The 17,261-nt window shown below is 41.7% G+C and overlaps 1 protein-coding gene across 1 annotated transcript in view; it reads left to right on the top strand.

The window, feature by feature from the left end:
- Positions 1 to 17,261, top strand: part of SEPTIN8 (septin 8) — a 167,887-nt gene that overhangs the window by 91,559 nt on the left and 59,067 nt on the right. The gene's annotated exons all lie outside the window — the stretch shown is intronic.

The following is a 17,261-nucleotide window of genomic DNA, read 5'->3' as shown; positions in this document are numbered from 1 at the left end:
CAGCCCAAAATGCCCCCTGAAATGCTGTTCTTGAGGCACTGGGAATCCCCAGGAATAGCATGAGGTGGTACCCCTCACTTATACACGTGGAAATTTCTTGATGGACCCACGCCTTCATACTGTTTTACATGTAGGTGGCTCTGGGCTTGCCCATGTCCAGAGGGCAGGCACTTATTTGGATATAAATTGCAACATATGTTTTCCTTCAGAGGGACCCATGTTTGAATATGGGAACAAGCTACTCAACATTTCAGCTGTATAACTTCCATTCATTTAAATATGGTCGTAAAAGCTTCCGTTAAGGTTGTACAGGAGCGGTACGTTGTAGCTTGGATCCATTGTTCCCTTGCTCTGGTTAAATACATTTTATCTTCAGCAGACTACAAGTGTTCTTTTTGCAGGAGTGAGGAGGGAGTTTTTTTTAATTTTCAGCAGGCTTCTAAATTCCAAGCTGAAGGGCACCAAGAAGGAGCCCTGTTCAGTTTGCCTTGAGGCTTTGTTCATGTTACATAGAGGCAGCCAGAGAAACCATGTAAATGACTTCTGTTTCCTGAGAGTAATTTGGGGAATCCTGCTTACAGTGGGAACAGTGAGCCCCAAATGACATCTGAGTACTGTGAGCAACTATCACTCTTCTTCCCTTTGCCTATAGGTTGTTATTAATTAGCTTTCTGAGTTTGACGGGAAATTAATTTTTTTACTGTTGAACATGTCAGAATCCTGGTAACTGAAATAAGTTTCACCTGGCTTCCCATGAGAGCATCTGCTGTTGTGTGTGGCTGTGGCACATTATTCGGCACTTTAGGCTTGAAAATGAAATGCTGTCAGTTTGCAGGAAGCTCAAAAGAGTATATTTAAGGGTCAAGCCATTTTAGAACAAATGCTTGGTTCTTTTTACACTTAAAACACCACATCCTCTATTTGACTGGGAAAACTGAGCTTGGAAATGTTCTTAACAAGCCCACTGACATTTTCTTCTGTTGCATAGTTTTGGTGGTGAAATGACTTATCTGCACTTGCCTTATCTTCTGTGTCAGGACAATTTATAAAACAAGCAGTGGGATTTCACTAGTGAGGCAACTTGGTACGTTGGTGCTCTCTCATAATTAGTAGTATTTCCCTTTTCTGCTTCAGGGTGTTTCTTCGCTTCTTTCCTGCTTATTTTCCAAACCTAGCCTCTTATTGAGGATCTTAAACTGTCACACACAATATTTTACATGTGCTCTTTTTGTTACATGTACATGATGTGGTGATTAACATACACTCTGTAACAAAGATCTTTAATGTTAACATAAGATGACTGTGTGACTTGGAATTGTTTTTAAAAAAGGGTGATGTGACGTTAAGTGCTCCAAACAAAAGGGGGATGTGGTTACGCGACGGAAAAGATTGAATTAATTTGGTTGTGTCTTGGTCATTGTTGCTTTTATAAATACAATAACTTTAGCTAAGGAACACTTGAGAAGCATGTATGTGGTCAGATTAAATGTCATTTTGAGCATCAGAACTATAATTCAGGTTTGCTGCTGCCTTTTCTGTTGAGAGCTAGGATAAAGGCATGGGTAGCTTTGAAGTTCGCCATTGGGTCTGAACACCAAAAAATGTGCAGTACTGTGGGTTGAAGAGAAGTTTACAGCTTGTACACCTTGTGGTACCTGGTCATAAAACCATTAAACAATTAAATGTCTATTTTTAAAGAAATCGAATCCATGTTTACTCTAAATTAGGTGATAAAAACATTAACTTCATGGGACTTAAAATTCATCTTCCTATGATACTGCTTTTCAGTAACTCTTCAGAAGAATGAATCGATCTCAAAGCTGAAATTTACTCCATCATGGCAAAGTATAGTGCTATTTTCTAGCATGTAGTCTGAAATCAGTGAGAACCTGCAGTATTTTGAGGTAGATCACCGTCCAGAACAGTTGCTGTTGGATACAGAATACATTCCTAATCTACCCTGCTGGACTAGGAATACACGAGCTCTTCCTATTCCACCCAGTCTGCTTTTGTAATTGTCCTCAAAGGATAACATCTCCATTTAAAATGATAATCTGGCTATCTGGCAGCCCAGTGGTGGCTCCATGGTATGGAGACGCACATTCAGCATGCTGTCTGTGTGCTAGAATATTGATTTTATAATGTTGTTGAAGAAATGTGATACCAAACAGTGAAGCAACGGGATTGCTGACCACATGCATTTTCCGTTGATTCTGCTGGAATTATTAGCTTAGCATTTTATCTGATAAACATTGCTTTGGATATTAAATCTTTACTTGTCGAGAAATAGGAAATTTAAAATTGTTCTGTTTTGAAAGCATGAACTTAACAGGCAGGTTTTTCCCCCCATTTGGAATATTTACTGGTTTTATTTGGTTTCCAGTTTATTTCTGCCGGGGCCATTTATTTGGTCTTAAACACCCATCTATAACAACATGCCTGTTTTATTTTGTCTTTGGGGGAAAAATTATGCTTAGTCACAACCTTAAGAATTTTGAGAAGGGGAAGAAACATTACAGATTGGCCCCTGTCTGCCTGCTGTGTCTCCCATGTTGAGGCTCCATTGGCTGACTGCTGTGTATTGGTGGCTGAAGTGATAGGCGATGGCCAGTATGGCACCAAACCTAATACACGGTCTGCTTCTCATTACCCCTTACCCGCAGCTCCATGATCACCTGCCTACATGCCTTGCAGTCTAATTTTGCCTTTCACCCTATCTTGCCCTTCTGAGAGAGTCTGCCGTTGGCTCCTGCTGTGAAGCAGACGAGGGAGCAAAAGTTCGCAAAGTGGGGTCCAGTGAAAGAACATGGCAGTGCGGTTTTAGTGCTTTGCTACAGCTCATTTTCTACGCATATCCTAGTTCTCTCTCCCACTCCCTGCCCCTTCCAAGTGAATTCAGGAGATCTGGCCTGAAGATGGTGTTCCCTCTTTAAAATATTGTTACAGTGACCCACAAAAACCATTTATCTGGTTCTAGGTTTGCAAGAGACAGAGGGAAAATGTCTCCCCCAGTGCCTTTGCAACTGGTTACACGGTACTCTTACGCTTCCTAAACTAGAGCAGCTGGTCACAAGTCCTTGCCATCAATTCTGTATATAAGGGTAGAAAATGGCCAATGTACAATTTGCCCCTATTTATTGTTAGCTTTTTAGAGTTAACATTTTTGTTGTATGTTGTATACAAATTGTATTCCTTATGTTGTGTGTGTGTATATATAGTAGTACACTATCTCTTGTTAAGCTTATTGAAACCAATAAATGAAAACCTATGGATTCCCAATGTATTTTTACCCTCTGTATCCGTTGATAGTTATACTCTTGGGAGTTCTCTTTGAAAAGTATCCAACATGGAAAACACAGAAGTAACTTACTAAATTCAGGCAAGTGGTTAATGCACGACAATAATTTGCTTTATCTGCATCTTACAATGCCATCCTACACACAGTTGCACCCTTCTAAGTTTGTTGAAGTCAATGGGTTTGGAAGTTTGTAACTGTTTAGGATTATATGCACCACAATTATTCACATTGGGTATCTGATTAATAGTTACCATACTGTTAGTGTAAGGAATATATTATCTTGAGCAGTGGTGAGGGGGAGGAGAATCTCAGCAATTAGGAAACTTCTGTTTAGCCATAATGCGTACATTGAATCATGCTTATCTGATAACTTCCAGTTTGTATCTAACAGCGGTCTAGACAAAGTATGATTAAGGAATAAGGCAAATATTGTTAAACAAAGCTGCAAAAAACTAGTTAATCTGCTTTGTGTTCAGGTTGACTTGCTGTTGATACTACTGATGTATCTCAATGTAGATATTTTGAGATCTCTTCATTTTGCTCACTTCAAAAAATACATAGGTTGTGTAAGAAATCTCTTGAATTATGACATACATGCATTGCATGGATCCCAACTGGGGTTCCCAACATTGCCATGGCAAATGCTGGGAGATTTTTAGGGGTGGTGGTGGAGAGGATGGAGTTTGGGTAGGATGTGACACTTCTGGCTGCCTCCCTAGTCTCCATCATAGATACTAAGGGAAATTCTTAGAGGGTCACTATGTAGAGGCCTTTTTTCCTCCTGGTCCTTTGTTCCTCAGGGGCAGGAAATTGGGGCTGGTAATTCTGTTCCTAGGGTAGGTAAATGGGAATTCATTTGAGAGCTTCATGTTACGGACAGTATTGCTGTTGGCCCTTTAGAATGTTTAAAGTGTTCACCTAACTTTCTTAGGCTGTTATGATTGTTATGATACTATAAATTAGGGCGGGGGGGAGCAGCGGACATCTCATTTTCCTTTCTCCTACCATTTACTCTTGGCCTGGCCCCAATGAGTGCAGCCACTGGCGCAGCCCTCTCCCTCAGGAATGGGCTGTGTAAATAACAAATTTTAAACATCCCCCCTCTTTTGCAGCTGAAACCAGTGTTGTTAGGTTCTCTCTTTGATAGTTTGATGGTGCTTGAGTGCAAAGCAAATCAGGCAAATGGGCTGAGATTCTACTTGTTTTGGGGGGGCATGCAGATATCCCTAATCGTGGATTGTGCTTTGGTGTGGGTCATCCATTTTGTGCAGACTTTCCCACCGTTTCTGTTTAATGGTGGTACACAGCGCTAGAACACATGCACAACCTCCCCAAAAATTATGGGGAAGTGGGGTGGGGGAGCATCCAGCACCATCTTCCACAATGTCATGAATGACGTGACGCTCCCCACCAGCAAGCATCACTTTTAGGGGAAAGTGCAGACAAGATGAAACTGATCTAGGAAAACAATGTTGCAAAGGGTGGTGTGTGGACAAAAATTGTGGAATGCGATTCCAAGCCTCGCAGACTGACCATGTGGAAAATCCAGGGTAAGAGATGCATGTGGAAAAGGCCAAAATCCAGGAGGTAGCATAATACAGGTCTTTTCAGAACATGATAAAGAGGGACCGTTATAAGTGTTACAGACCAGCCGCCTGCCACATTTATCATCATATCGGAGCCTTATTCTATGCGTGGAAACCAGTTTCCATAGGAAGCTCATTCCGGTATTCTGCATGCACAAAAGCCTGGGGCCAAGAGGGAAGGCTATATCCTTAAAAAGTCATAGGTCGGATCCCAAAAACTGGGAGTGGAAGAGAGGGAACGGAATGCAGAAACACCCCCAGTGGAACAGAGAAGAGTGGCGCTGTCCAGTTTTCCCTCTTCACAGCACCTCTTGTGCTTTATTACATTTTGTTCATGGGATCCCCTATGACTCTCAGCTTTTGTGGAGCTCTCAAGAGATGATGCGATAAAGTGGGAAAGATCTGTTAAGGATCTCCCACATTGAGCTCAATGGTTTTCGTATTTTGCTTGGTCCAATAGTTTATATTATTTATTTTATTCATTTATACCCCACCTTTCTCCCCAGAGGGGACCCAAAAGCAGATTACATCATTCTCCTCCATTTTATCCTCACAACAATCCTGTGAGGTGGGTTAATCTGAGTGTGTGTGACTCCCAAGTGAGCTTCCATGGCATGAGTGGGGATTCAAGCTTGGGTGAACACATGAAGCTGCCTTTTACTGAATCAGACCCTTGGTCCATCAAAGTTGGTCTTGTCTACTCAGACAGGCAGTGGCTTTCCAGGGTCTCAGGCAGAGAGGTCTTTCACATCACCCTTTAACTAGAGATGCCAGGGATTGAACCTGGGACCTTCTGCATGCCAAGCAGATGCTCTACCACTGAACATGAAGCTCTCAAATGGGTCTCCCAGTTACTAGTCTGATACTCTTATCCACTATACTACACTGTCCATCACCTTGCTTTTTTTTTTACAAGTGTTACAGAAGTAAAAACTTTGAACATGATTCACAATAGCAATACAGCAATAAAAATATGAAGACTAGATTCACCTCTGACTTCAGGGCGCATGATATAATAACTCAACTGCTCCATATTTTCTGTGCATTGATTCTCCTCTGACGTTGGCACTGAAATGATGTCAACACAGTGGTGTGTAGATTCCTCATCCTACCTCCCACTCCCCTATCAAAAAGCCACATCTCTCTTTCAACATCCTTCTGATGTGACCAGGTCTAAAAACCCTAATGTCTTTTCAAAGTAAAATGAGTAACGATTACAATTTCGTTTGAAAGGGTGGGGGGAGCATTTCAAGCTTTCCAACAAACAGCCCTGCACTCCCCCCCTTTGCCAATCTGAAGCACCAGTTCCCAGACTTTCATGGCCTCCTGGAAAGCCTCAAAATTGGTCTTTGAATGTATTGCCCTGTGGGGATAAGTACTGGGTAGGATGGGTGCCAGGATCAGTTACCGTTACTGATAAGCAGCATGGTACTTTGTGCATAAATGCTCCTACTGCTTGTCTGTAACCTTGGTTCTTCTCAGTAAAATATCTCTGATCATTTCCATTTTTCTGTTTTCCTTTCTAAGTCTGCTTGGCAGCTCCATCACTTTTAATTTTGATCACAAACATCTGGGGACATCCCCTCCATTTAAGCCTAGACCTCAGTCCTGCTCACATGAACAAGGAGATTTTTGTGTGTCACCACAACCCCCATTGGAACCGAAGAAGACAAGGGACTCCTGTTTGCTCTGTATCAGCTGGCTGACGAGCAACGCGCTGAGCTTATCCTGGGCTGGGGGCGGGGGGCCACAACTGTGATGTGTGTTGTCAACTTAAGTACTAACTGTAGCCTTGGAAGCCTGTTCTTGTTGCTTCTTTAGCCAGCAAATTCTTGATGACTGAAGCTAAACACTGTCTCTTCCCCAAGGCAAAGAGCTTGTCTACCTCATTGATACAAGAGGTGCTTCTAGGGTTGCCAACCTCCAGGTGGTGGCTGGAGATCTCCGGCTGTTACAACTGATCTCTTGCCGATAGAGATCACCTGGAGAAAATGGCCACTTTGGCCATTGGACGCTATGGCATTGAAGTCCTTCCCCTCTCCAAACCCCACCCTCCTCAGGCTCCGCCCCCCAAATCTCCAGGTATTTCCTAACCTGGAGCTGGCAACCCTAGGTGCTTAAGAAGATTCCAGAAGGTATTGCTGGTGCAAGGAATGCCAAAAGCAGCTGGCCCCCAACTCTCTTAGAAAGGCAGTTCACTTAGAACGGTTTTTTCATCTTGATTGGTCCTGCCCCAATGGCACCCATTTGGTGATGGATCTCATTAAATTCCAAAAGTGACCATAGCTTCAAAAAGTTAGTAGAACTCTGTTATGATGATAAATGGAGCCATATTTCTCAGGCTGCTGGGATTGTTAGAGAGAGAACTCGGTGGCTCTTCAGACAGTAGGACTAAACTTGGTTAGACCTATGAGAGATTTGAGTGCTACCTTTTCGTCATCTGTCCAAACCAGGATTCAGAAATCGTTAGGCATCACAGTGGTTGCTATCTGGACTCAAAACTGAGTAGAAACATGACAACATTTAAAAAGTGGTTGTTTATCCTCCCAGCAACATACTATCTGATTACAGCGAGGAAATATGCCTTATCTTCTGACCAAACAGCTAAGTGGCTTTGGCGAAATCTGACACACCCACATATTTCAGAATGTGAATTAAAATAGCATCACATCTGTGGAAGTGATTTTAAAAAAACTTGCTAGAGGCCCTTAGGCAAGGTTTAGTCTAATCCTCCCCCTCCCACCCAGAAACATTCAAATTGGCTTGGACAGTAACTGCTCAGCCTATTGGGATGGCTATGTGGGAGCCATAATAGGTGCTTTCTGCCTTCCACACAAATTCATCTGCTGCATGCTGTTGACCTACCTGAGCTTCCTAGGAGCAACATTTATTTATTGGAGCAACACTTATTTATATTTATTTATTTATAGAATTTGTATCTTGCCTTTCTGCCTTATGGCATGATGTCACTTCCAGGAAAACCCAGATGTCACACCTCTCTAGGAATTGTTGGAAACCACAGCATTTTCAGCAATTCCTTGAGAGGACTGACATCAGTTCCTGGAGAGAAGTGCCAAAAGGCCTAGAGAAAAATTTCCTGGCCCTTTAATAGACGTTCAATGTTTAGAAATGGCAACTGAATCTTTCCAAGGCATTGAGGTAAATCACATCAGCAGATACATATAACATCACATAGAAAAGCTTTTTTAAAAGGAACAGGACATTTTTCTCCAGGCGGTTAACAAAACCTATTTAAGTTGGCCCTGCTGGCTGAATGTAACTTGCAGCCTATATTACTTTTTATAAATTGTGCTGAACTCAGAATTTTGAATTCTTTGTTAAATCACACTTCCAGAAAGTCTTGCTTAGCATTTTATTTTGTGCTTTGTAACTGGAACATTTTTAACATAGTTATCATTACCTTGGTATACAAAAAGAAGACACTCGTGTCAGCTTGAATATATTATCAATTCAGTGGTAATAAAAATATGTATTAAATTACAGATCAGTATTAAACCAGAGAAACTGAAAGAAACAACAATATGACAACAAGGTAGCAGTTAATACCAATTACATAGGTACATAATATAATTTAAATAATAAATAATGTCCACAATTCTTATGGTGGTAGAAAGCGCTATCAAGTTGCAACCGACTTATGATGACCTTATAGGGTTTTCCATATATGAGAGCCAGCGTGGTGTAGTGGTTAAAAGTGGTGGACTCCACATGAAGCCTGCTGGGTGACCTTGGGCTAGTCACAGTTCTCTCCAAAACTCTCTCAGCCCCACCTACCTCCCAAGGTGTCTGTTGTGGGGAGAGGAAGGGAAGGTGATTGTAAGCCAGGCTGAGACTCCTTAAAGGTAGAGAAAATTGGGGTATAAAAACCAACTCTTCTTTCCAGGGCAAGAGACTAACAGAGGTGGTTTTGCCATTGCCTGCCTCTGAGAAGCAAGGTTTGGACTTGTTTGGTGGTCTCCTATCCAAGTACTAACCACAGCCGACCCTGCTTAGCTTCTCAGGTTTGACGGGATCAGGCTAGCCTGGGCCAAAAATGTCCTGCCCTTTTAATAGAGGTCTATTAAATAGAGAGTGTGTTGTGTCAGACTAGGTCCTGGGAGACCCGTGCTCCAGTTCTCACACTGCCATGGGATTTTGCTGGATGACCTTGACCAGTCACACACTCTCAGCCTAACCTGCCTCACAAGGTCATTGAGAGCATAAAAAGACGAGTGATAGAATGTTGTAAGCCATTTTGGGTCCCATTGGGGAGAAAAGTGGGATATGGATGAAGCTGGTAAATAATGTATGGAAATAGGTGTTGAAGCTTTTCACAGCATGGAGATAAATAACATCTCCTAGTAAATAACATCACAACAACTCTCTATTAAAGGGACAGGATACTTTTTCTCCAGGCAGTTGGCGACACCGTATTCTTATGGGTACTGGTCTGAGAAAATCTCCCTCTTCAGGGAGGCTGCTAAACACATGCTTAAGTTAATTTTATTATTACACGGGCAGCCCATTCCTAAAGGGGGGGGGGTAGATCTGTGGCAGCCGAGAGCAGTGGCTCCTCTGAGGCTTCCTTGCCACTGAGGAGGGGGAAAAAGGGATTTAATTTTTTTTAAAGCAAAAATAGGGAGAAATGCCCCATCGAAAAAAGCGAGGCTGTGCTAGCAGTGGGGGGCGGTGGAGCTCCATTGCTCCTGGACGTTGGTGTCCAGCAACAAAATGTCATGGAAATATTAAAGGGCACCAAAACACGAATCGGCACCAGTCCTTTAACTCATCCTTTACTTTTTAGAGATGAATCCAGGCAACTGTTTTATCATACATCTGCACATGATGTATGGTAACATGTTCCTTGCTCCTTGGCAGGCAGTGCAGGTGGCTGATTTACAAAGCACGTACACACACACTGTAGTAAAATACCACTTGGTGAAAAGATCATCTTAACTAACATGGCAAATTTTGAAACAGAAAAGAGCTCAGTAAATACAATTGGATTTCTGTTTGTTACAAAAAGCATGGTGGAATAGAGAGCCAATGTTTCAAGGCACCTGAATAATGTGATACATGAAAACACCCTCATAGTGAAATGCCTGAAATCATTATATGCTACGGGAAATGCATTCTTTGATTTGAAATATATTCTTTGTATTCAATAAAGTATATCTGCACTTATAAACATGTCAGACTCAGCATATAAGAGTTGGCATCTATTATAAAGTCACACCAAGCACCTATAGATGTTAGCAGGCCTCAAACTTAAAGGGGCCACGTTTTACCCTCTAGTTAGAAGTTAATTAGAGAAGCTATAGACTATCTTAGTATGCCCTCATAAGCTGGTTTTCCACAGATAAGAACCAGCTAGGAACCTCCGTAGTTAGCCTTGGCAGAAATCAAGGTCCAAGATAAGAAGACAGTCACTTAGGATCAAACAGAGCAGCATCTGACACTGTAGGGTCTTCTTCCTCATTAGTGAGCATGAGATCATCACTTTCTCTGTAACCACCTTCAATTCTGTAATAGGGTATGCTAATTTGGGGCCCCCGAGTACTGGGCATTTGGGTCCTTACGTGTGTATTACGCCTCTGTAACCACCCATTATCGAAGTCTATATTCGTGCTTGCAATCCTTTGATGAGTGTGTGAATTGTCCTGCGCTTTGGGCAATTTTCACCAGGCGTTTTGTGTATTGGCCAATAAAACAAACTGCTTTGAATCTTATAGAGTTTGTGGGGTGAAGGGGTTTTTTGGCATACTGGTTAATGTTTGTTACACATTTCCTCACTGTTGAACTATGCTTCCTGCTTTGTCCATTCCTTGGCTGAAGGCTCTCACTAACACTGCCTAGGAAAGGACCACTGTTCCCCTTCTTGCTCTGTCACCCAAATTTGGGAAGGCCAGTTGCTTTGTGCTAATGGGATTTGTTCCTCTTTTGTGGTTTTATGTTTACTGTTCATCTTGCTTTGTCAATTCATTACCATAGGGGGAGCTGGTCATATCCAATGTGGTTCAATACTCTTTCGACTGGGTCTTGTTTTCATGTTAAAAGGAGCCAGTAGTAGATGAGCTGAAAGAGAGACCCTGGAGGGTTGGGGCTCATCAGAGGAAAGAATACTGACCTTTATATACCAATGGCTGACTTCAGTATGAATCAACTTAATGTGTTCACCTATCACTGGACTCTCTTGGCCTCACTTCATAGTAATGTCTACTACCACCATGAGAAAGAGTTAGAGATGTCAGGTTCCATTGTCTCCTTTCCAGTAACAACAGTGTTGGGTTTGTGACCTAATCTATACCTTTTTGCTCACAGCAAACGTTCTGTTGTAGATGGCTGTTGCTGGCTTAATTAAGGGTAGACCCAATTTAAAGTATACAACCAACAGTTGGTGTTCCAGAAAGATCGGATTTGTTTTGTCAGCAGCTAGCATAAAATAATTTTGTTAGTTAGTTATCGCATGGCTTCTTTGAACAGCACATTTTAAGCATAACAAAGATGAATGAGGGGTGATGGTGGGTTTTTTTCCCTATCAGGTACCATCTTTTCTTTGAGAAAATGCCTTTTCTAGTCTTCAGTTGCATGGAACAGTGACTAATGAATGTATATAAGTCTTTACGTTGCGCAAGAATGCCTTCGTAGAATGTGAGCCATTTTCCGGCAATTGGCAGGTAGCCTTTAAAAAAGAAGAAAAATTAGTCTGAAACATCATACCAATTTTAATTGTAAGATGAATCCTATGCTTTCAAAAATCCCACCATAGACTTTCACAGAACACATGTACAAGACCAGATTTCATAGGGAAACTATTGAGCATTTCTACTGTAAATGTGGTTGCATAAGCTGTCCAGGCAAAGCTATTTGTGTGCAGAAATAGATTTTTTTGGGCAGCTCAGTAGAACCAGGTGTACAAAAGAGAGCTGGAGGGTGGGTGACTGCATCCAAGCAACTTGTGGAGTTGCATGTACTTCTGTGCTCAGAAGTCTATGAGGGGACATTTCTTTCATGAACACAGGAAGATACTGTTGTTCCCACCATTTCCTTGACTGGGGCAACCAAATGAAATTAAAGATGACCGTTGGAAAGGATCTGTGGAAGTGTGTCCATTTCCAAACTAATATTTTTCTGCATGCCCGAAGAGCCCCCTGAGTCTGCATAAAACCTGGCCTTGTCTTTAAGAAGCCCATTCTTCTGCCTTCTTGATAGATGCTCAACTATGAATTTTGCTATTAGAAGGAGCGAGCTTGGGCGCACAAGGTACAACAGTCACTTTTCACCTCAGAATCAGCTGGCCAAAGAGGGAGAGAGGGAACATGCTGCGTCGGGACTATAAATTGAGCTGTGCTGCGTCACAGACTTCAGAGACAGCACCTTGTGCTTTCTCCCCATGAACTGCAGTCATGTATCCTGAATAAACTGCTTGCTATTAGCTGCCTTTGTTCGACTGATCTGTGATCCGTCCATAACAGAGTAGAACACCTAGAAGTGCACAATTAGGATTAACATTGCCTGGATGCTCCAAAAACCCACTCCAGTTTAGATGCCAAACCCAAGTAAACCTCCCAGTAGAAACAATTTAGGATTTTACTGCAAGTCACAGGAAATGCAACCATCTTTACTGATGACATCTATGTAAGCATTCTTGTGTAGAAAAATAGAAAACGAAAAAAACCTGAAAACTATCATTTGAGTCACATGCTAACCCCCCCCCCCAGCTGTTCTGCACACAATAGGTCTGTGATTTTTTTCTATTACGTTTTCAGATATAGGAAATATGTGTTTCCCAAGGACATACTCACATTCCCTTTCATGTTATCTAACACATTCTGAACTTCTTGCACCTTAGCACCACTGCACTTGCATTCATTCAGAGCTTCACGGATTTGGCAGAGCGTTTCTTGGATGGTTTCACACTGTATTAAAAAGGCAAGAGGTGAATACAATGTGTCCGATTCAAGATTCATGCTAATTTTGTCATTTGAAGAAATGTTTGATACTTTTTTTTTTTAAGTAAAGCTGAAGGACAAAGCTTCTGCCACAATAATGGTGTCAGTCTTTAAGGTTCCAAACCAAAGAGGTTGAGCTGAAAAATGCTAAAATTACAAATATATCAATTTTAATAAGGTGCACATTCAAGTTAAAAACATAGGCCTCTAGCATAGGCAAAACTTTCACATTCAATTGACCTACTACACTGCTTGATGTATACACATCCTTAAGAGCCCGACATGCAACAGAAGGTGAGACATGGAAGCCACGTTCAAGTATATAAGAAATAAATAAATATACAGGGAGCTTCAGTATACTAGAGGGGCTTTTATACATTTTTGCTGTTCTTTATGATATAATTATATTATCAGGATGTGTGCTAAATTATAACTATATTACTGACCACTGAGGAAGGCCTTCTTAGGCAGAAACGCGTCTGGTCCTTTTTTGGATCCTACTTTGCTCAATATAAGATTGTACATCGCAGGTGTTAATGTTTGTAAACATTGAATGTGAATGTTTTGCCTATGCTAGAGGCCTATGTTTTTAACTTGAATGTGCACCTTATTAAAATTGATATATTTGTAATTTTAGCATTTTTCAGCTCAACCTCTTTGGTTTGGAATCAGTACTCTGGTTGAGTTCCATTTGGTTTCCCTCCTCTTTTGTTGTTGTTTTGTCAGCCTTTAAGGTGCCACAAGACACTTTGCCATTTTGGGTGTAGTAGACTAACATGATTACCCCACTAGAATATATTCCTTAGCGTTCTTCTATAAACATAGTCTGCCTTACACAAAGAATCAGAATATCCATTAACTTTTATTATTGACCTCTTTTTTATGTTTGACATAGAACTATTTTAAGGATGTGCTCAACACGCTTTCCTCCAACATCCTTGAAGTATTAGAACACACTTTAGAAAAGTATATAGACCATCTAGCAGAATGTCATTTGAGATGTTAGCTGCTGAAGGCTTAACCTGGAACTTTAAAATACGCATGAAGCAGCTATTCTATTGAACAAATTGGTTCAGAATTCTTGGAAACATAAAATCCTATCCGTCTGCCAGGGATTGGTGCAGGAAACTAATGTATCACATCAATATTCTTCTGAACCACCTTCCAGCACTGGGACCAGGATGCACCATTTTATGGTAGTTCTGGTCCTCTCTAGAGGACAGATTTCAGGAGATGGTGCCGGGGGACTGCTGCTCAACCCCTTGGCCTTTGGTTTATGGGGCCTTTTAAGGCTCCATCTTGTCCCCCATGCTTTTCAACATAATGCTGCAACACTCAGAAGGGCCAAGGGAAGGAAGCGCAGAGCTTAGCTCTGCTATTTAGAAGACAGAGCTTAGGTACCCTCTTTCTGTAATAGCTGCCCCTATTTGCTTAATGTCAGCATTTCATGTGAAATAACTAATCTTTCTCACTTAATGTTTTTTGTATTTAGCCTGCTTTTCTCTGCTCATTTGTAGACTCATAGCAGGTTACAATATCACACACCCCTACACACACACAGCAGAAAACCAAGCTAGGGTTTTTATATGCCAACTTTCTCCACCACTTAAAGAAGAATCAAACCGGCTTACAACTACCTTCCCTTCCCCTCCCCACAACAGACACCCTGTGAGATAGGTGGGGCTAAGAGAGCTCTAAGAGAACTATGAGTAGCCCAAGGTCACCCAGCTGGCTTCATGTGTAGGAGTGGAGAAACCAACCAGGTTCACCAGATTAGAGTCTGCCACTCATATGGAAGAGTGGGGAATCAAACCCGGTTCTCCAGATTAGAGTCCACTGTTCCAAATCACTGCTCTTAATCACTACACCACACTGGCTCTCTGATCTAACAACTGATCTAACATCAACAAATTAAGGAACAGTGACAACAGCTATGGTTTCGAATTTTTTCCAATAACAAAAACTATTATATAAACATGAATAGACTTAGACTATGAACTTACCAGGTTGTTTGTGCCTGTGCGTATGAGGTTGATCTGTTGTACAAGTCTGCTGCTGCAAATCATCTGTTTGGAGTCAAAAAAAGAGAGCTCAGATAAGGAAGGAGCCTTCTGCTCCAGGGAGAGACCTGGCCAAATATTGTGTATTTTCATGGCTTGTACTTTGCATGCAATTATGAATCTTTAATTTTAAAAAAGTTCTGAAATAGCCTCCTCCATTCAAAGCATAGTGTTTGTTTCCGAGGAAAGCATCTCCCTGGGGATGACCTACCTGCAGATGGGGCAGCAAATTGCAGCCATGAGAAAAATGGTCCCAGTGCATGGGTGAGTTGAATGTAGACTATTGTCCATAGCGGACTTCTGGCCTTTTTTCTGGGACAGCACCTGTTGTCTGCCTGCCAATGATATTTTGGCAAGCCGAAGATAGCTCCTTTGACCCCTCTTGAATCTGCTGTTTCGACTGCTGATTCCACATGCTGGAATGTGTTTCTCTCCAAGCACGCACTGCTTTTTCTGTGCTGTGGCAGGAGGAGGGAGCCCTGCTAGGCAGCACGATGGCCAAGCGACTCTCACTCCTACGCACATTTCCTTTTCAGATGCAGAAAGCAGAAGTCGCTGGATGTGTGCTTTGAACATCTCAGGCCAATTCAAATGAAGAAAACTCTGTTGATTGCTATTACCCATAATAACCTAAAATTAAATCTCCATGTATGTCTCTGATTACCAAAAAAGGCAAACATAAGGAAATGGTTAGAATTTATTTAAAATTATTTTATTTATCTTTTTTTTAATAGTCTGCTTTTCTTACATGGGATCAAGGCGGATTACACATATTGAGTCAGTAGAATCAACAAAATTGGACATTCAATGTGCCTTGCAAAGGGGCTCATCTCTCAGCCCCCAGCCAATAACACAATAACTGATGTATTAAAGGTAAAGGTCCCCTGTGTGAGCACCAGGTCATTCCTGACCCATGGGGTGATGTCACATCCCGACGTTTACTAGGCAGACTTTGTTTACGGGGTGGTTTGCCAGTGCCTTCCCCATTCTAATACTAATGTATTAGGAATTAGAAATCTGGAACCACCAGAAAGAAACATGGCATCGTACTTCCAGGACCACCTCTCCCAATACACCCCCCTAAGAGCACTGAGCTCTGCTGGAACCAACTTACTGGTGGCCCCTGGCCCACAGTGTATCCGGCTGTCCTCAACCAGAGCCAGGGCTTTTTCTGTAGAATGAGACCCGGGCCCTGTGGGACTTGACTCAGTTGGCCTGTAAGACAGAGATGTTCCGCCAGGCTTACGGTTGAGGGTAGTGATGAAGGAAAGACAGACAATTCTGTATCTTTTCTCCTTGGAGAAATGCTCTCTCTCTCTGAGCATCCAAGGTTTTATTAAGGAATATTACAATGGATAACAAAGGTCAGCCAGTGATTACACAATGGAACTAAAACAAGGCATACCAAGATTAATGATTAATGAGATCAAAAGGAAAGAAAGACAATGACACATTCTATCTTGGAGTCAGCATCCTTAGAGCAAACACTGGCTGTCTGTTACATAGAATGATGAGATTACCCGAAGCTAATCCCTTTAAGGTTACTGAGGTAAGGAGGTCACTATACAGTCAGTGAACTTTGGCCAGGAGCATTCCATAGCATTCCATAACAAATTCCAGAATTTGTTATGACCAATATTTCAATATGGCAAGAATCAGGGTTCTGTGGAACCAATATTAACATGGCGAGGGTGTGCTCAGCCGCCAATTAATAATGTGGCTTCAAAAATCTCTACATAGTGACAGTTCTACATCTGCTGGTCTCCCCTGCTGGACCCTAGTGCTGTATCCCCTGCTGCTACTGGCTGTGTCCCTTGTGGGTTTTTGCTCACCCATAAAAGGAATTTAGACACCATCTTTTAAGTAATCTTAGATAGCTTTAACTACTCTGGATTTTAATTATTAATATATCCTGAAATATTGTGTTTGTGATTGATTTTAATGACTTATTTATATGGTTGTTAGCAGCCCTGAGCCTGACCTTGGTTGGGGAAGGGCGGCATAGAAATTTAACAAATAAAAAAATATTACCATGACCCATTAAGCTGTACAGAAACTACATAATAGGATCCTACTTACAATACGCTGTACACAGCAGTAAAACCACAAGTCCCAATCACTTATCTGAGTAAGTTTGTGAAACCATTTTCTACAATGCATCCTTGTTACCTGCACAGAAAAACCTTATTGAATAGTTTAGTTTTGCATAGTTTGTGGAAGGCCAGGAGAGTGGGAGCCACCCTGAGCCCAACTTTGGTTGGGAAAGGGTGAGGTAAAAATCGAATGAATGAATGAGTGAATTTAAGTTAAATGTTATGCCGATGATGTGGGATTGATAATTGATGTGGTATTGATAATCCACAAA

This window comes from Euleptes europaea, chromosome 1 (assembly GCF_029931775.1).
Source record: "Euleptes europaea isolate rEulEur1 chromosome 1, rEulEur1.hap1, whole genome shotgun sequence".
Lineage (NCBI taxonomy): Eukaryota > Metazoa > Chordata > Lepidosauria > Squamata > Sphaerodactylidae > Euleptes > Euleptes europaea.
This window is presented reverse-complemented; position numbering and strand designations above follow the sequence as displayed.